Below are 18,576 nucleotides of genomic sequence, written 5' to 3' on the forward strand. Positions count from 1 at the left end.
ATAAGATTTCCAAGCTTGCCCTGAGGTAACATCTATCTGCATCTACATACATATCCCGCAAGCCATCGTGTGGTAAGTGGCGGAGGGCAACCTGCACGATTACTATTTCCTTTCCAGGTGGCGGAGGGCACCCTGCACGATTACTATTTCCTTTCCAGTTCTATTCGCAAATATAGCGATGGAAAAACGACTGTCTATATACCTCTGTACGTGCCCTAGTTTCTCTTGTCTTTGTGGTCCTTACGCGAAATGTACGTTGGCGGCAGTACAGTCGTTCTGTAGTCACCTTCAAATGCCGGTTTTCTACATTTTCTCGTCGATGATCCTCGAAAAGAAAGTCGCCTTCCCTCCACGGATTCCCACTTGAATACCCAAACGTCCTACCGAAGGAGAGATGTTAGGTGATCCATGAAGATAATGTAGGAAAAATGAGGTCGCAAGATGCTAACAGCCTAATCCCGGAAAAGAAAACAAGTACTTTACATTTAGACTCAAATTTCACCCATGGCCTACCTCCACAAGGAATGAGGTAGTACTTCAGAAGGTTTCATTTTAAAAATCAACTGCACACTCTTGTCAGTAGAAGGATACATTACGTGTCGCTTTCGCATTCCGATGCATTACTAGTCTTTTCTCTGTAGTGAGTAATCAGCTCTTTCGAACACTCTCAGATATCCTCCTAAATCTGACAAGACGGAACAATTTGCTGCTCCAGTTCGCCCATCTTATCTACGCGAGTGTTTACACATCACTTTTGATGTGACCGCAGACAGAAGAATCCAAGGTGTGAGGTCAGTGGATACTGGAGATTAAGGTGCAGCCCGCTCTATCTATCCATGTTACACTATGTGATCAAAAGTATCCAGACACCCCCAAAAACGTACGTTTTTCATATTAGGTGCATTGTGCTGCCACATACTGCCAGGTACTCCATATCAGTTCCCTCGGTAGTCATTAGACATCGTGAGAGAGCAGAATGGGGCGCTCCGCGGAACTCACGGACTTGGAACGTCGTCAGGTGATTGGTTGTCACATGTGTCAAGCGTCTGTACGCGAGATTTCCACGCTCCTAAACATCCCTAGGTCCACTGTTTCCGATGTGATAGTGAGGTGGAAACGTGAAGGGACACGTACAGCACAAAAGTGTACAGACCGACCTCGTCTGTTCACTGACAGTGGCCGCCGACAGTTGAAAAGGGTCGTAATGTGTAATAGGCAGGCATATATCCAGATCATCACACAGGAATTCCAAACTGCATCAGGATCCACTGCAAGTACTATGACAGTTAGGCGGGAGGTGAGCAAACTTGGATTTCATGGTCGAGAGCGGCTGCTCATAAGCCACACATCACGCCGGTAAATGCAAAACGACACCTCGCTTGGTGTAAGGAGCGTAAACATTGGACGATTGAACAGTGAAAAAACGTTGTGTGGAGCGACAAATCACGGTACGCAATGTGCCGATCCGATGGCAGGCTGTGGGTATGGCGAATGCCCGGTGAACGTCATCTGCCAGCGTGTGTAGTGCCAACAGTAAAATTCGGAGGCGGTGGTGTTACGGTGTGGACGTGTTTTTCATGGAGGGAGTTTGCACCTCTTGTTATTCTGCGTGGCACTACCCCAGCACAGTCCTATATTGATGTTTAAAGCACCTTCTTGCTTCCCACTGCTGAAGAGAAATTTGAGGATGACGATTGCATCTTCCAACACGATCGAGCACCTGTTCATAATGCATGGCCTGTGGCGGAGTGGTTACACGACAATAACATCCCTGTAATGGATTGGCCTGCACAGAGTCCTGACCTTAATCCTATAGAACACCTTTGGAATATTTAGAACGCCGACTGTGTGACAGGCCTCACCGAACGACATCGATACCTTTGTTCAGTGCAGCACTTCGTGAAGAACGGACTGCCATTCCCCAAGAAACCTTCCAGCACCTGATTGAAAGTATGCCCGCGAGAGTGGAAGCTACATCAAGGCTAAGGGTGGGGCAACACCATATTGAATTCCAGCATTACCGATGGAGGGCGCCACGAACTTGTAAGTCATTTTCTGCCAGGCGTCCAGATATTTTTGGTCACATAGTGTATGCCGTACTGTACCGTTAAATGTTTTCTTACATCGTTTGCAAAATGTGTCGGAGCCCAATCATATATGTACAATATTCCCCAACTTCCGGCAAGGGGAATATCCTCAAGCTTTCCCGGACGACTCCACTGCAGAAATCAAAAGCATCATCGTTTTTCAAGTTTGCTTGGAAGGATGTGTGGTCTAGCGAGGTGCCACCTAGAATCCCTAGCCATACATTCTATGAGAAATCTTCCTGACATTGTCACTCATCAAGTGGATGTTTGTGTACGCTAAATTTGAGCCCAACTGATTGGGGACTTAACCGAGAAGAATATATTTGGACTAGGGTAGTCTGTGCAGTCTTGGCAGCCACAATGCCACGGTGGTGTAGTGGTTACTAAATCTGCCTAGTAAACAGGAGACCCTAGTTCCGGCCTTGGCACAAATTTTAATTCATTACCTCGGTTTCTATCCTTATCGAAGATAAAGCTGAGACTCATATATCTCTAGGAAAATGTAATTCCATGGGAATAATTTTATGTTAAGAAAAACCATGTTTCATAGCTATGTAACCACAAATCCGCAATTAAATCGCAAACAGCTCGCTAGTGGACCCAAGTTTACCATAAAGTTTTTGCTTGTCCTGTCGTATATTTTCACATCGATGTTAGTTTCCTCTGTTCATTATACTAAATCCTGTATATCCACGTCATCTACATCCAATGAGTGTAAGGCCCACTACGTTTCGGTGTCTGTCCAGCACAGCTGGGGGTCTACGTAATGAAGGTTTCACTGTACTGCTAGTTACTTCTTTGTGAATTTGTAGGATATAGGGACGAAATAATTTACATGCTGAATTGGCGATTCAGAATCAGAACTGGTACGTAGGGTCGACTGAAATGTTACCTGTGGTTTGGATGAAGGTTCGGTCTTAGTGTAGAAGTTAAGGAAATAGTGTTGAATGGTTTCGGTACGGACTGTCTCCACTCATTTTCGTCGTAACAATTTAATACGACAGTAACATTCTGCACTTCACAATAAGTAAGAATGTACTCGTAGTGCCCTATGACTACAGTACCAATGAGTCACAAATGAAATCGGTTAACTGATGAAAAAATACTCACGTGTTACAGATGATGGGGATATGGAAAGAAATGACAAGGACTTAGTCGCAGGTAAAGCAGGTGGTGTACTACAAGTCCTCTAGGTAGGATAGGGGAAAATGTAGTACATCTACAGGCAAGATTGGTTACAAAACAGTTCTTCTCCGATCTATCTTCCAAAATAGCTCAACCGTGTGGGATCGATACCAAATAGGACGTACACAGAGAAGGGTAGCACGAATGTTCACAAGTTTTTTTCGACCCGCAGGAGAGTGTCACGTTGAAAGAAGTTAACTACCACACTGTATCGTGGAAGCTTGCTTACGAAGTGGAACCCTCTACTTTCGCACCACTTCCATTGGGTCCGAGAACACAAGCTTAGACTAATTACAGGCTCTCGCAGCAACCGGTCTTCCAGCGCTCCATGCGCGAATAGGGCGGGGCGGCGGAGGGGGGGGGGGGACTTAATACGTGCAATAATGGAATTTACTCCCTGCTGTACGACTCACACTGATTTCCGGAGTACACATGTAGATGTAAAAGTACAGGATGTATTCTTACTCAAAAATATTCCCTTGGAGTCTGAACGATCAGTCATTGACGATCCAGAACCTGACCATGATCCTGTTATCTTTGCACTGGGGGAAAAAAACCTCTCATCTGGAAGCAGCTACAAAAATGAAGACCTTCCGCACGAAATGGAAGCGATTCAACATATCTTTTTCAAATAAGACAGCACCAGCCGCTGAAATAGCAAACTAAGGCAAATATTGACCGACCTCTAAATTTTTTGACTTCCGCTGCCAGTGTTAGTCTCATCAAAATCCTTGTAAGTGTACTATCCCGTAATCTTGTACTAAACTGACGAAATTCTGAAATATTGGGCGTTTTGGCCCTGTTGCAGTGCCTACTTCAACGTCTAATTAGTCTATGCCCTGAGGAAAGCCGCTGCCACACGACCAAATCGTCGGCTATTTTAGTTATTTCAAAAGATGACGTGCCAATACATCCGACCAAGTTGTCGAAAGCCTCACAGATATCAATCTCAACGATCGTCCTCTCCTACGACAATCTTCCGCCAGAATTTTAAAGTCTTGCTGGAAATGTCCGTTGCTAGAGAGCATGTACGGAAAGAGAAACGTTCCTTACGCGCATGCGCTCCACGTGAATCGAATTCCTAATGGCAAACATCGGTCGTATTATTGTTACTAGTAGTAGTGTAGGACCGGGGCTGGAAAAAAAATGAAAACAACAAAAAACATAACACACTACCATCTCCAATACGGTGTAGGAAAACCGTTGGCATTCAAATCAGCTTCTAGCCATCTTGGAATGGATAAATACAGATCCTATATGGTAGTCAAGGAAATCTCATACAACTTCCTGCGAAATAGTGGCAAGCTCAACTAACGATGACGGAGGTGGATAGCGATCACGTACCCTTCTCTCCAAGTTAGACCACAAAGGCTCAATAACATTGAGATCCGGTGACTGGTGGGCAGGAGAGAGACAATAATTCAGTCCTGGATGACGTAAGTTGCGCGAACAGGGGCCCTGTTAGTCTTTCGAACACGGTATCACCACTGGGGAACAAACATTTCACCACGGGACGGATCTGATCTGCCAAAATAGTCACACACTCCTTGGCAGTAATGCGACCTCGTAGACTGGCCAAGGACCTACAGAATACCATGATACGGCTGTCCAAATCGTCACCGAAACCCCGCCATTTTTCACTTTTGGGGCGTAAGCTCGATCATCAGTTGACCATCCTACAAATGCGCAGTCTTCCGCCGGAGGTGTCAGTCTCAAGACTCATCAGACCAAATGGCATTCCTCTATTGCTCCACAGTCCTTGTTTAAGGCTTCAGTACGATGTTTCCTTATTTCGATCATTGGCATCACTGATGAGTGGTCTGTCATTCCAGCCACACCTGCAACAGTCTCTTACGAAGCACCCTTCGTGTTGTTTTCGTGCTGACAGGGTTCGCGAGTGCGACTTCAGTTCTGCGATGACTTTTTCATGTGCCATTCTCTTATTTTTCGTCACCATCCTCTTCAAACGACCATCCGTCACGACCACTCAACACACACATTTGTTCGCTTTGCAACTTATCGTTATGACGTTTACCGCTTTCCCTGTAAGCGGTATGAATCTTCGATTGGTGCCTCTTGAAACACCAAACACTTCGCCTCCCTTGGTTACGGAAGCACCCACCATACGAGCAGCAAAACGTTGTCCACATTCGAATTCACTACGCTATGACATAATGCACTCACAACTACACAGTATACTGTTTTGACCCGAGCGACACGTGCAACGTAAAGACGACATCGCACAGGTACCTTTCGTGGCCGCGCGGGATTAGCCGAGCGGTCTTGGGCGCTGCAGTCATGGGCTGTGCGGCTGGTCCCGGCGGAGGTTCGAGTCCTCCCTCGGGCATGGGCGTGTGTGTTTGTCCTTAGGATAATTTAGGTTAAGTAGTGTGTAAGCTTAGGGACTGATGACCTTAGCAGTTAAGTCCCATAAGATTTCACACACATTTGAACATTTTTTTATTTTTTTGTACCTTTCGTGGTCAAATACAACACCAAAACGTGCAGGCTTGGCTAGCATCTACATTTATGTTCAGACGTACATTTCGAGCGGTGTTTCCGTATTTTTGTCCAACTGCTGTAAGTGGGCGATGCCGACAGTTCAGACTGTAGCGTCTGCGACTTCTGGTGCGAGTATAATAAACAGGACGCTACCATAATCTGTGACAAGAGGCGTACCAACGATGAGTGGACAAACCAAGCAGATACATTCGAAATGAACTCCAACACCACACATATCGGTAATGGGATAAATCTCTCAATGAAACCGAACGAACCCTGGCTTGCTAGTGACGGACTGACAAATAGCGAGCATAGGATGTGCAGCGCAGCTTCCGAGGAGCTACAACCCCCCTCCCCCCCTTGATAATACCCACCGGGAATGGGCCGAAACGTTGGGTTTCTCCAAAAAATTCATTCTAATACGGTATAACAGCTCGGAATATTTTAATAAGAGTAAATTGTAATAATTATTACAAACAGCGGGAACACAGAAATTAAAGGCAAATTCATCATTTCTCGAGAGCACAGACTTGGGATAAACAATAATGGACGCCAGTAGTAATACAGAAGGTACTTGCGTAAAAAGTCAGATCTCTCGCCTGCGGTGGGGGCAAAAAGGAAAATCCCGAAGTTTGGAACTGTTGCTGTGACAAGGCGCGGGGAAATACTGCAAGTGGAACGGTGCACGCGCCTGCGGAAGAGCACTCGGTGAACAATTTGGATGCGCTGTGGGCTACGGTACCTTTTTGGCGAGCGCGGGTGTCCTTCCGTGGAGCGTCCAGAAGCGCCGCGGGCGACCGCCGGCCGCTGCTGAAGCCGCGGGGCAGACGAGCCGCCACAGCACAACTCGCGACACGCCCCCTCTGCGCGCACGCGCACTAGCGCTGCCAACCTGCCGCGCCGTCCACGCCTACGCCGGTCTGCCACCTGCCGACAACATCCACAATGCATGCTGTTGCACCATCGTCCAACACACGCACACACACACACACACACACACACACACACACACACACACACACACACAAAATCATACAGGGTGTCCCATTTTAACTATCTGTACAGAAGCAAAATAAAAATAAAAAAAAAATTATCAAGGAAATTTTGTTTAGCTACGAAAGAGACATTAACCATCAAGACTGCTTATTTCTTAACTTTCTTCGTTACGCATTAATAAACAACAGAGCGCATTTTTTACGTAGCACCCTATATTTATTTTATTTGGTAATCCAGCAATGGTAATGCAGTTCATCTGCTAAAGACCACTTCAAAAAAGTATCACCGAGTGCCACTAAAGTACACTTGAGGTTATTAAAAACGAATCACTGACTCTTCTGCGCCGCTACTCAGTACAGGTATCCGATAAAACGTACCTAATCCACTTGCTACAGTTGATATTAAGCAAATGGAAACACAAAGAAAAGGAGCTCCGGTATTCAGTCAACAGTCTTCAGTCAAAGACTTGTGTGCGTTTCGAAGTACACCAATCCACATATTTATCTAGTATTGTGTGTACAACTTTTAGATTACAGCATATCATCTGAAACCATAATAGCTTATTGACACTATTCGTCTGCCGGCCGTTGTGACCGAGCGGTTATAGGCACTTCAGTCCGGAACCGCGCGACCACTACGGTCGCAGGTTCGAATCCAACCTGGGGAATGGATGTGTGTGATGTCCTTAGGTTAGTTAGGTTTAAGTAGTTCTGACTTCTAGGGGACTGATGACCTCAGATGTTAAGTCCCATAGTGCTCAGAGCCATTTGAACTATTCGTCTAACATTGATTTCTCACTCGTAATAAAAGGTTTATGGGTAGCTACGAAAGGGGGAAGATCTCACGCAATTTTAATGTTTCTCGTGGCTGTTTTGGGTGAAAATAACTGTTTTTAGAATTCCGTACCTCAATCGGTAAAAAAAGGAACCCGTACTGGATCACTTTGTTGTCCATCTGTCTGTCCGTCCGACTGTTAAAATCCCTTTTCCTCAGGAACTGGTACCCTTATCGAGTTGAAATTTACGTCACGTACTAAGGTCTACAGCTCTTTGCCAATTTACAAAAAGTAAGCTAAGTCAATGAAGTCAAAAGATACGGTCAGTTGTGTCACATATTTATATACTAGCACACTCTCTTATAAAAACCTATAGGTTACTTCCTATTCACCTAGAATAACGATATTTGGCTGGAAGTAAGCTTTCAGAGTACAAGTAAACAAAAAAAATCAGAAAATTGTTAGTTTCTAATTATACTTCTTATCCGACTGCCTGTCCGTCTATTCAGACCCATTCTTATCATTAACCACAAAACCAAACACGAAATTACACAAAAAATCAAAACTTAAAACTTACAATTAAAACAGTCTCGAAATTCCTTGGATAAATATCTTGCCAGTGTCGAAATCCGTAACAGGTAAAAATAATCGAGATTCTCGATTCCCAGGGTGAATGAACTCTCTGCATGCACAATTAAGTTTGTACGGCACTCACATGAGCGTAAGTCCTTGTCGCACTTGGCCAGTTTTTTAAAAAAGTATTTCATGTTACGAGATTGGAGAACAGTGTGTATAGGCTTGAAAAGAAACTAAAATTTCGTATCATTTTTGCTTTCTGTTAATAATTTGTAGCCCTGAATTAATGCTTTTTAGCGAAATAGATCAGTGGGCTATCATTTTCTTTGACAGGCAATGTGAAACGAATTCGAACGAAAGAGCAATTGTTTTCACTGTATAGTGTCAATAAAGAGTCATTTCCCGCAAACTGTCAAATTTCGTAGCTGCAGCGGAATGCTGCCATTGCGAATGGTTTCCTAGGAACGCATAGCAAGTCGCGCCATAAGCACGAAACAGAAATTTGATTTACATTCTCTGGCCGTAGTATTAGTAGTAATGGTAGTAGTACCAGAAGAAGAATAAGTAGAAGGAAGAGGAGGAGGAAAATATAATGTAGAGGAAGTGCTCTGAATGTAATTCTTCGATGGAAATCATGTGTCTTTGGATACCTATATGTCGGTAGCACTACCCGCTCTCAGTGAGAGGTTTATTAAGTTATCGTTATAAACTTTACTTCTTACAGTATGACACTCTGAATACATCCTCAGAGTAAAACTGCAAACATTGCTAAAAAAGATTACCGCGAAACGTTCGGTATTTGGGCAATACTTGTTTGTATCCAATTACAACAAAGTATACTCGTATCTTAATTACACCGTTACCAATGGAGTGCTAAGGCACAAAGCTATAACGAATATGATCAACATACAAGTGAATAGCGAATTATTATTATTGAGTCATCAGTCTTCTAACTAGTTTGATGCGAACCGCCACGAACTTCTCTTCAGAGCCGTCCTCTCCGTCTTAGAATAGCAACCTACGCCCTCAATTATTTGTTGGATGTACTCCAATCTCTGTCTTCCCCTACAGTTTTTACCCTCTGACGTTCCCTCTAGCACCAAATTAGTGGTGATGTCCCAGCAGATGTCAGTGTTTTTCAGTTGTTCCTTTCTACGCCGACTCTGTTACCTTATCAGTCCACCTAATTTTCAACATTCTTCTATAACATCGCATCTCATACGCTTCGCTTCTCATCTGCTCCAGTTTTCCCACAGTCCATGTTTCACAACCATACAAGCTGTGCTCCAAACGAGCATTCTCAGAAATTTCTTCCTCAGATTAGGGCCTACGTTAGGTTCGAATCCTGCCTCGGGCATGGATATGTGTGATGTCCTTAGGTTAGTTAGGTTTAAGTAGTTCTAAGTTCTAGGGGACTGATGACCTCGGAAGTTAAGTCCCATAGTGCTCAGAGCCATTTTTTTAACTCTACTAATCCAGTGTTCGTATCCACTTTGCTTCGCCTATCACGTGCTTCCAGTGTAGCAGAATTCCTTAATTTCGTCTGCTTTGTGGTCACCAGCTTTGATTGGAGTTTATTGTTAATCGCATTTCTGCTACTCCCTACTGCTTTCGTCTTTCTTCAGTTTACTCTTAATCCGTATTTTGTAAGACTGTTGATTCCATCCAACAGGTCCTGTAATTCTTCTTCATTTTCACGGCGGATAGCAACGTTTAGAGCGAATTTTATCTTTGATAAAGCAGACACAAAGCAACTCAATTTTATGCTCTGCTATGAAGCATAACCTACGAATCGTACGTAGAACAGTAGGCCCTGGGGGCGGTAAGTTCCCTGTCTGCGATGGCTGCACAGACAATTTCTCGTCTCTCTACAGAACGGAGTTCGCTCACCACACCCTGGCCTTCGCCGCACGCCGACGTCGCGAGATAATAGCCAGCAGCAGTGGCTTTACTACTTCCTGCGACGACACCTGTTGTTGGCAACAGGTCTGTGAAACTCTTTACATCTAGCAGAACAAGAAGGTACATGTCTCGCCATTCAGAAAACAGACTAAGTTGTTTGGCCATGTTCGTGGACAATATTGCATTTCCATATAATTATAACAATGGCCAGGTGCGAGTAGATATCGTGCACTGAAGGTTCTGTACAAACTTAATTATGTATACAGACAGTTCACCCATCCCGGTTATGCATACAGATAGTTCATCCATTCCGGGAATCGAAGATCTCGACAATTTTTGCCTGCTGTCGACATTGATACCGGTAAGGTATCGGTCCCAGGGATTCCAAGACTTTCGAGAATCTTTCAGTTTCAATTTTGAAGTCGGAAAACAAACGGCAACATAAATATTCATTTCGTGTGATAGAATTACAAATTAACAATTGTCTCATTTTTTTCCTTTACTTGTACTATAAAACCATTCTTACTGCCAAATGGTCGTGCGGTAGCGTTCTCGCTTCCCACGCCAGGGTTCCCGGGTTCGATTCCCGGCGGGGTCAGGGATTTTCTCTGCCTCGTGATGGCTGGGTGTTGTGTGCTGTCCTTAGGTTAGTTAGATTTAAGTAGTTCTAAGTTCTAGGGGACTGATGACCGTAGCAGTTAAGTCCCATAGTGCTCAGAACCATACCATACTGCCAAATTCCATGGTTCTACATGTCCTCTGATTGCATTCACTTAGCAGCTTAACTTTTTTACACCGCCAAAGGATTGTAGACATTAGTACGGGAAAAATTTCAACTTGATACGTCTACTAATTCCTGAGAGAAAAGGTCTTTAACAGTCGGACAGACAAACAGACAGATGGATAGCAAAATGATCCTATAAGGGTTCCGTTTCTACTGACTGAGATACAGAACACTAATTAAATAAGCGCTCATCCGCTTCGTTTTATCTCCCAAATAATTGATTTATTCCTGCGACGCTCTTCGTGTCACATTTATATCTACGTACTTCTCAATTTTTTATGCGATCAACTAAAATTATCGAATGTTCATTAGCACACTAATCTTGTTCCGTTGTCTTGAGCCTAATATATACATACACAAGCGCACACTCGCGCCATTCTAGTAATTTATTGTTTTAAGTAATAAATACGCTACGACGATAGCAGAAATATTTAAATGGTTCAAATGGCTCTGAGCACTATGGGACTTAACATCTATGGTCATCAGTCCCCTAGAACTTAGAACTACTTAAACCTAACTAACCTAAGGACAGCACACAACACCCAGCCATCACGAGCCAGAGAAAATCCCTGACCCCGCCGGGAATCGAACCCGGGAACCCGGGAACCCGGGCGTGGGAAGCGAGAGAAATATTTAAATATTACGGCATTTCTTATTTACAATCAACATTTCTGGATATCCTAATCTTTAGAATTTTTCTCTTCTTCTAAGCAGCTATTACGGAGTTTCTTTCCGAATTGTTTCGAGCTTTATCTGATGACCGAACGATCTTGTCGCTTTATCATTAATTATCTTACTGTTAAAGTCGAGCCCGGTTCTTTTGCTGATGTTGTCTTTTTGAGTTTAACTGCGGTCTTGACTTATTATTTTAAGATTTTCTTTTACTATCCAAGTCATCATTTATTTCACATAAGCAAGATTAGAACTGAGATTCAGAAGTGTTACGTTACACACTGGCAAGCTCTAAGTGACTAAAAGAATAATTTCTGCAGAATTTCAATTTTATTAGAACACGTAAAGTCAGTCGATATTTATGAAGACGGTATGACTGTCCATAAGGGTGTATTTGTTTGCTGTCACATAGCAGGACTGCTGATGCTCTTTGCCAGCATACAGTTATGTAACATGGAATTATTGAGTTCAAAAACAGTTCAGAAAAATTAACTTCGCTCCTATTTTTATAATAAAGCGTTTTCATTGAAAGATTTCTACTGATAAGAAATTTTTGAAGTATTGCCTCCAGTACAAATATCGCGATATGTAATCATCTTTGTCTTTGCTGCCAAATTTTTAATCCGTAATGAGTTTGGCATGCTGGTTCTAAAGACCTACTGCTATTTGGGTGTCGGCTATTGGAACAAGCACAACAGCTTTCGATATTAGAAACTCCACAAACAGGTGAATACCACGAAAAGGTGCAACAAATACATGGAAGAGGTTGCCTACACTCAGCTTGTTTTTACTATCACGAAACAGGTGAGAGAGTTTCAAGGATATGGTTATCGTGTTGGCTTGCCAGTCATTAAAATAAAGGCATTTTTCGTTGCAGTGAGATCTTTTTGCTAAATTACATTTGCTAACTTTCTGCTCTGTATACCAAAATATTTTGTGGACTCACACCTACATAGGGCGAAATGATCACCATGACAGCCTAAGAGAAATCAGAGCTTTCACAGAAAGATTTAGGAGTTTATTTTTTCCAAATGATATTCGAGAGTGCAAAACACTAAGGAAATATGTGAAGCTCCAACCTACTGATGGAGGAGAGGACCAGCAACTTGGGTTTTAAACTTTTATTTTCTTCCAATATCCGCCGTCATTTCTTTGCTGTGAGTAGTTTCGGACCACCACGGCCGCAGACGTAAGTGTAATCATGCAGTTTCCACCAATGCACATGTAACTAAATATTCATTATTCCTCACTAGTAATCATTACATAAACATAAAATGATAGACTTCGTTTGGGTATACAATGGGATTTCTAACCAGTCGAAGTAATCATGTAGTTCAGGGGCGTACAGAATTGCTAGTACCCCGTACCCGTGACGACGTAAAAAAAAAAGTGCCATGAGACCAAATTATTATTTCCATTTGGAATCCCCTTCTCCAATGCCAGATCGACAGGACTCAAAAGAACTAAGCTTTATAAGGGTACGCTCTCTCCTTTCCGGGAGGAGAAAAAAATCACAAGAAGGAACGGAGAAGGGCTGGTCGCATGCGGCCCACAGTCTGTGCATATCTGATGTGGATGGTTCTTCTTTGGAGTGTGTGTGTCATACAGGAACAAAAAGTTTCTTCTGTATGATTCGTCGACCCACAGCAATTTTTCCTCGATTTCCGCGGCAGACTAGGTCCATTTGGTCGCTGGCAATGGAAGTTGTTTTCATTAAGGTTTTTTCTTTCCAGAACCTGCTTTGTACATATTTAACCGGTGACCATCTTCTCTGAATATACGTAATACCTAGAACGGCAGTGTAGAAATGGTTCCTTGTGGAGACAGTAGCGCAGCGTAGCGGGACAGATTTAGCCTGCTGACGCTGCGGCGTCTCTGCCCAAGACGATGCCAGCTAGGAGTTCCAGCGGCAGACGAAAAGAAAAAGCGCGGTGCAGGAAGAGGGACGAGTATAATCTCATTGCCCAGCATGCAAATTACATGCGAGAACGCAGCAGGCGGCGCGGCGTGCGGAAGACAAAAGCCGTCCGAGCAGAACTCGGCTCACAGAGGCTGCTGCGGCTGCCGCCGTCCGACGTAAAAGTCTTCTGTCTCGGCCGTGACTCACACTGTGTCCCACAAGACAGGAGCGGGCGGCAGCTGGGACTTGTCAGGCGACATCCCGCTGAGAAAGAGAGTGACTGACTGCCAGGAAACTTCTGAGAGAAATGCAGTTAATTGGAAGTCAACGAGCAGTTGTTAACACGCCATTCTCTTACAGAGGAATTAGTGAGTTCGAAAATAAGTGACAGGCATATGGTTTTTGGCTCCACGGTCAATGACTACCACCCTAAGACACACCACGAGCGAATGTAAAAAGAATCTTTCACCGGAGTGTATGCTGCCTTGAAACTTCACGGAAGGTTGAAATTGAATGCCAAATAAGGATATGAATGCGAACAGCGGATTCGGTAAGAGCATAGCCCCAGATAAGCAAGATTCAGGTTTTCGGAAAACACTTTCAATCGGGCAGGAAGTTTCATAACATGAGCGAATGATCTTCTGTTTCTCTTCACGTGTCAGGCTCAGATTGCTGTCGACTGTTACAGTTTCAACACCTTATTCTTGATCTTCACACGTATCTTCAATAATTGTAAAGCACGATTTACATCGGGATTCTTATCAGTTATCATCACCACTTGCAGAACATCATCTGCATGTTTCATGTTGTCCTACACATACATTTTCTAATGTTATCGCCAGTTCACCGATCCAATATTTGGCTTTATGACGTCTTTACAGAGTTTATTTTACATTGACTATACCATGTCTTTATGAACGGTTTCTGTCAAACACACGTGGGCATAGAAACTACTTGCTTCTGTGACGAGGTACCAAGCACAATGTAGCAAATAAAACCCACAAAAATCACCAGGCAACTTCTGTGCCGAAGGACAAGACATTAGAGAAGGATGTTTAACGACCAAGCGACTGTGGAAGCGTCGTCTTGATATCGCTGTTATTAAAAGTATTCCGAGTTATTTCCAGGAAAAAACAATTCTGGAAATGTTTTGGCGGGGAAAGGTTACTGACAAGCAGCTATAAATGATGTCTCAATGTGCTACATTTCTAATGCAGTGCAGTGGCTGTCTAGTGAGGAGGTGTCGCAGCACACAATCACTTAAATGTTTCTGTCGAAGAGTTCATATTGGCGTTCCGTCATACAGGTTAAAAGAGAGCTGTTTTTTTTCTGCATGCACTACTATTACGCCTAGCATCACATGTGCAACTGAATAAATACAGAAACCCTACATTTCATCAAAATCGGATCACGGAAAAAAGACGTAATTTAAAGCTCTACACTTACTATAAGAGTGTGCTCAAAAGTAATGCCTCCGAATACTTTATGTGAAAACTCTTAAGGGGATTTGGACGAGAAAGGGCGGCATATTTACATCGCGCTCTCAGTGCAGATTACTCTTGATCTACAATGCGGAGGAAGTTGTGGTTTTTTACCAACAATGAATGACATAAACTCAAGCTGTAAAAGGAAATTTATTGAAATATCTGTTATACTTTAAGAATTACAGTATCTTCCCTAATAGATGTTTTTATAACACGTTTCCAGTCTGGTGCCATTTTCTGGTCCAACACATTATGCCTCTCGTTTTGTAGTTTGGAGTATATGTGAAGAAACAGAAAAATCCTTATTATACCACACTAATAATCTGTCTGAAAATACCGCTAAAATTATATACAGAATGACAAACATAGATCATTTCTGCGATGTATTAGGCATAATACAAAGATACTATCCCATTCTTCACTTGAGAGAAATTTAGTGAACATGGATAAAACCATTGTGAAGTTACATGTACCTAATGTTCTGAAAATGTAGTTTCGAGAAAATGAGAAAAGAATGTTCACAGTGTTTTTGACTCGCCGTATGTCCCTTTCAGAACATTCCAGCAGCTTAATCTTGCTGGCCAGCTGCTTCTTTATTCTCTGTAGACTTCTTCAGGAGCCTTTTCCTTACTCTGGACTCTCTAGTGGTGGCTTCCACAGCCCTTTCAGCTTCAACTAGTCGCTGACAATCTATGGCAGTCAGAGCGGTTATCATATTATTTCCTGGCTGGATACCTAATTTGTCCATTACTTTTGTCCTGCTGATTACACCATCATTGAAACACATGACAGCATCTATCACACCAATTTTGAGTACTGTCTATCCAACAAACACTGTTTTTGGTACTCGTTGACACACGCAGCTGTTGAAACTTTCATTAGGGTTTTGTGTACGGCCATGTAGACAATTTGCTAAGTAATTTTGGATCTGCAAGGTCCTTGTATATTGGCTTTATTGTTTCCATGACTGTGGCAGGCAACAAATGTTTATGGTGATATTCCTTGCCTGTCGCATGAGCGTGATTGGTTTGCAAACATTTGTTCGAAGAGCGTTTAAGACCAAAATAACAACTGAAAAGTAGATAAGAAATACATTTTTTGAAACATGATAATATTGTCTTTCAGAAGGTGACAAAAATGTTTTCGAAGATTTCAGTCATTTCACGTCCAGGTCCACTTAAATCTTTCCAAATTAAACGTTATTAACATTCTACACCTTTATTTTTCCATGTGCAAATATTTACAGCCTCTGCCGCTAGAGGGCTTCGAACTGAAGCGTGTAACACGGCGGTGTGCAAAGTAATTACGTCGGTGCCTGAGAAAAAAGCGCGCTGTAATCGAGTTTCGGAATACCCTTTCCTTCACGTGAAAATGTCAAACCACACATGAGTGCTGCGACATCTGTAATAATCCGACGCCTTGGGTTCACCGTCACCCATTTTCATCTGTTCCCAAAAACTTAAAGAACACCTTCGAGGACTTCACTTTGAAAGCTATGAAGCAGTGCGAGCAGGTGTGAGGTTGTGGCTCCGTCAACAAAGTCTGACAATCTACGATGACGGTATCAACAAACTGGTCTCTCGTTGAGAGAAATGTGTTCGTCGCCAGGGTGACTCTGTTGAGACATACACATACATTAAAGATGGAGAATGTTAATGACGTTTGTTTTGTTTAAAAACCTTTAAGAAGTATCAAATAAAAAATGCGGAGGCATTACTTCTGTCATCACCAGGCTGGTATGGAGACTAAACCCTAAAGAAGAACACAGGCGAATAAAGGATCCTTAAGAAGGTGAACTATGGACATGAACATCTTTTTTATGCCTTTGTACATAACATACGCTAAAAAATTATTGAATTTTTTGCGTAATACAGAAGTTGTATAATGGATAGCTACTTCAGATGCGTGCTCCTGTCCACGCACCTATTTACGCACCGCTCTGGCGCACATCTGGAACTAGGCTTACCCGATCAGGCAGATACCTGAGTGCAGCTGACGTTATTGCAAGTACAACAGCTTGCTCACCATCATTCATCGTAACAAAACTACTGCCACACGAGCGCAGCCGCGAGTAACAGTCAGTTTATATAACAATGTATTAAGTCTTTTCGAGCCTTTTTTATTATGTGACGATATGATGACTCATGAACCCCCATGACCCATGGACCTTGCCGTTGGTGGGGAGGCTTGCGTGCCTCAACGATACAGATAGCCGTACCGTATGTGCAACCACAACGGAGGGGTATCTGTTGAGAGGCCAGACAAACGTGTGGTTCCTGAAGAGGGGCAGCAGCCTTTTCAGTAGTTGCAGGCGCAACAGTCTGGATGATTGACTGATCTGGCCTTGCAACACTAACCAAAACGGCCTTGCTGTGCTGGTACTGCGAACGGCTGAAAGCAAGGGGAAACTACAGCCGTAATTTTTCCCGAGGGCATGCAGCTTTACTGTATGGTTAAATGATGATGGCGTCCTCTTGGGTAAAATATTCCGGAGGTAAAATGGTCCCCCATTCGGATCTCCGGGCGGGGACTACTCAAGAGCACGTCGTTATCAGGAGAAAGAAGACTGGCGTTCTACGGATCGGAGCGTGGAATGTCAGATCCCTTAATCGGGCAGGTAGGTTAGAAAATTTAAAAAGGGAAATGGATAGGTTAAAGTTAGATATAGTGGGAATTAGTGAAGTTCGGTGGCAGGAGGAACAAGACTTCTGGTCAGGTGGATACAGGGTTATAAATGCAAAATCAAATAGGGGTAATGCCGGAGTAGGTTTAATAATGAATAAAAAATAGATGTACGGGTAAGCTACTACAAACAGCATAGTGAACGCATTATAGTGGCCAAGATAAACATGAATCCCACGCCTAGTACAATTTTATATGCCAACTAGCTCTGCAGATGACGAAGAAATTGATGAAATGTATGACGAGATAAAAGAAATTATTCAGGTAGTGAAGGGACACGAAAATTTAATAGTCATGGGTGACTGGAATTCGTCAGTAGGAAAAGGGAGAAAAGGAAACATATTAGGTGAATATGGATTGGGGCTAAGAAATCAAAGAGGAAGCCGTCTGGTAGAATTTTAAGCAGAGCATAACTTAATCATAGTTAATACTTGGTTTAAGAATCATGAAAGAAGGTTGTATAGATGGAAGAACCCTGGAGATACTAAAAGGTATCAGATAGATTATATAATAGTAAGACAGAGATTTAGGAACCAGGTTTTAAATTGTAAGACATTTCCAGGGGCAGATGTGGACTCTGACCACAATCTATTGGTTATGAACTGTAGATTAAAACTGAAGAAACTGCAAAAAGGTGGGAATTTAAGGAGATGGGACCTGGATAAACTGAAAGAACCAGAGATTGTACAGATTTTCAGGGAGAGCATAAGGGAACAATTGACAGGAATGGGAGAAAGCAATACGGTAGAAGAAGAATGGGTAGCTTTGAGGGATGAAATAGTGAAGGCAGAAGAGGATCAAATAGGTAAAAAGACGAGGGCTAGTGGAAACCCTTGGGTAACAGAAGAAATATTGAATTTAATTGATGAAAGGAGAAAATATAAAAATGCAGTAAATGAAGCAGGCAAAAAGGAATACAAACGTCTCAAAAATGATATCGACAGGAAGTGCAAAATGGCTAAGCAGGTATGGCTAGAGGACAAATGTAAGGATGTAGAGGCTTCTCTCACTAGGGGTAAGATAGATACTGC

General features: G+C 42.9%; 1 long non-coding RNA gene across 1 annotated transcript in view; it reads right to left on the reverse strand.

Annotated features, from left to right (window-relative positions):
• LOC126174849 (uncharacterized) overlaps positions 1 to 18,576 on the reverse strand; it is a 596,705-nt gene that overhangs the window by 478,033 nt on the left and 100,096 nt on the right. The window contains exon 2 of the long non-coding RNA XR_007535493.1: positions 6,517 to 6,701. This is a non-coding gene — a long non-coding RNA (uncharacterized LOC126174849). The remainder of the gene's footprint in view (positions 1 to 6,516; positions 6,702 to 18,576) is intronic.

Source organism: Schistocerca cancellata, chromosome 3 (assembly GCF_023864275.1).
Source record: "Schistocerca cancellata isolate TAMUIC-IGC-003103 chromosome 3, iqSchCanc2.1, whole genome shotgun sequence".
NCBI lineage: Eukaryota > Metazoa > Arthropoda > Insecta > Orthoptera > Acrididae > Schistocerca > Schistocerca cancellata.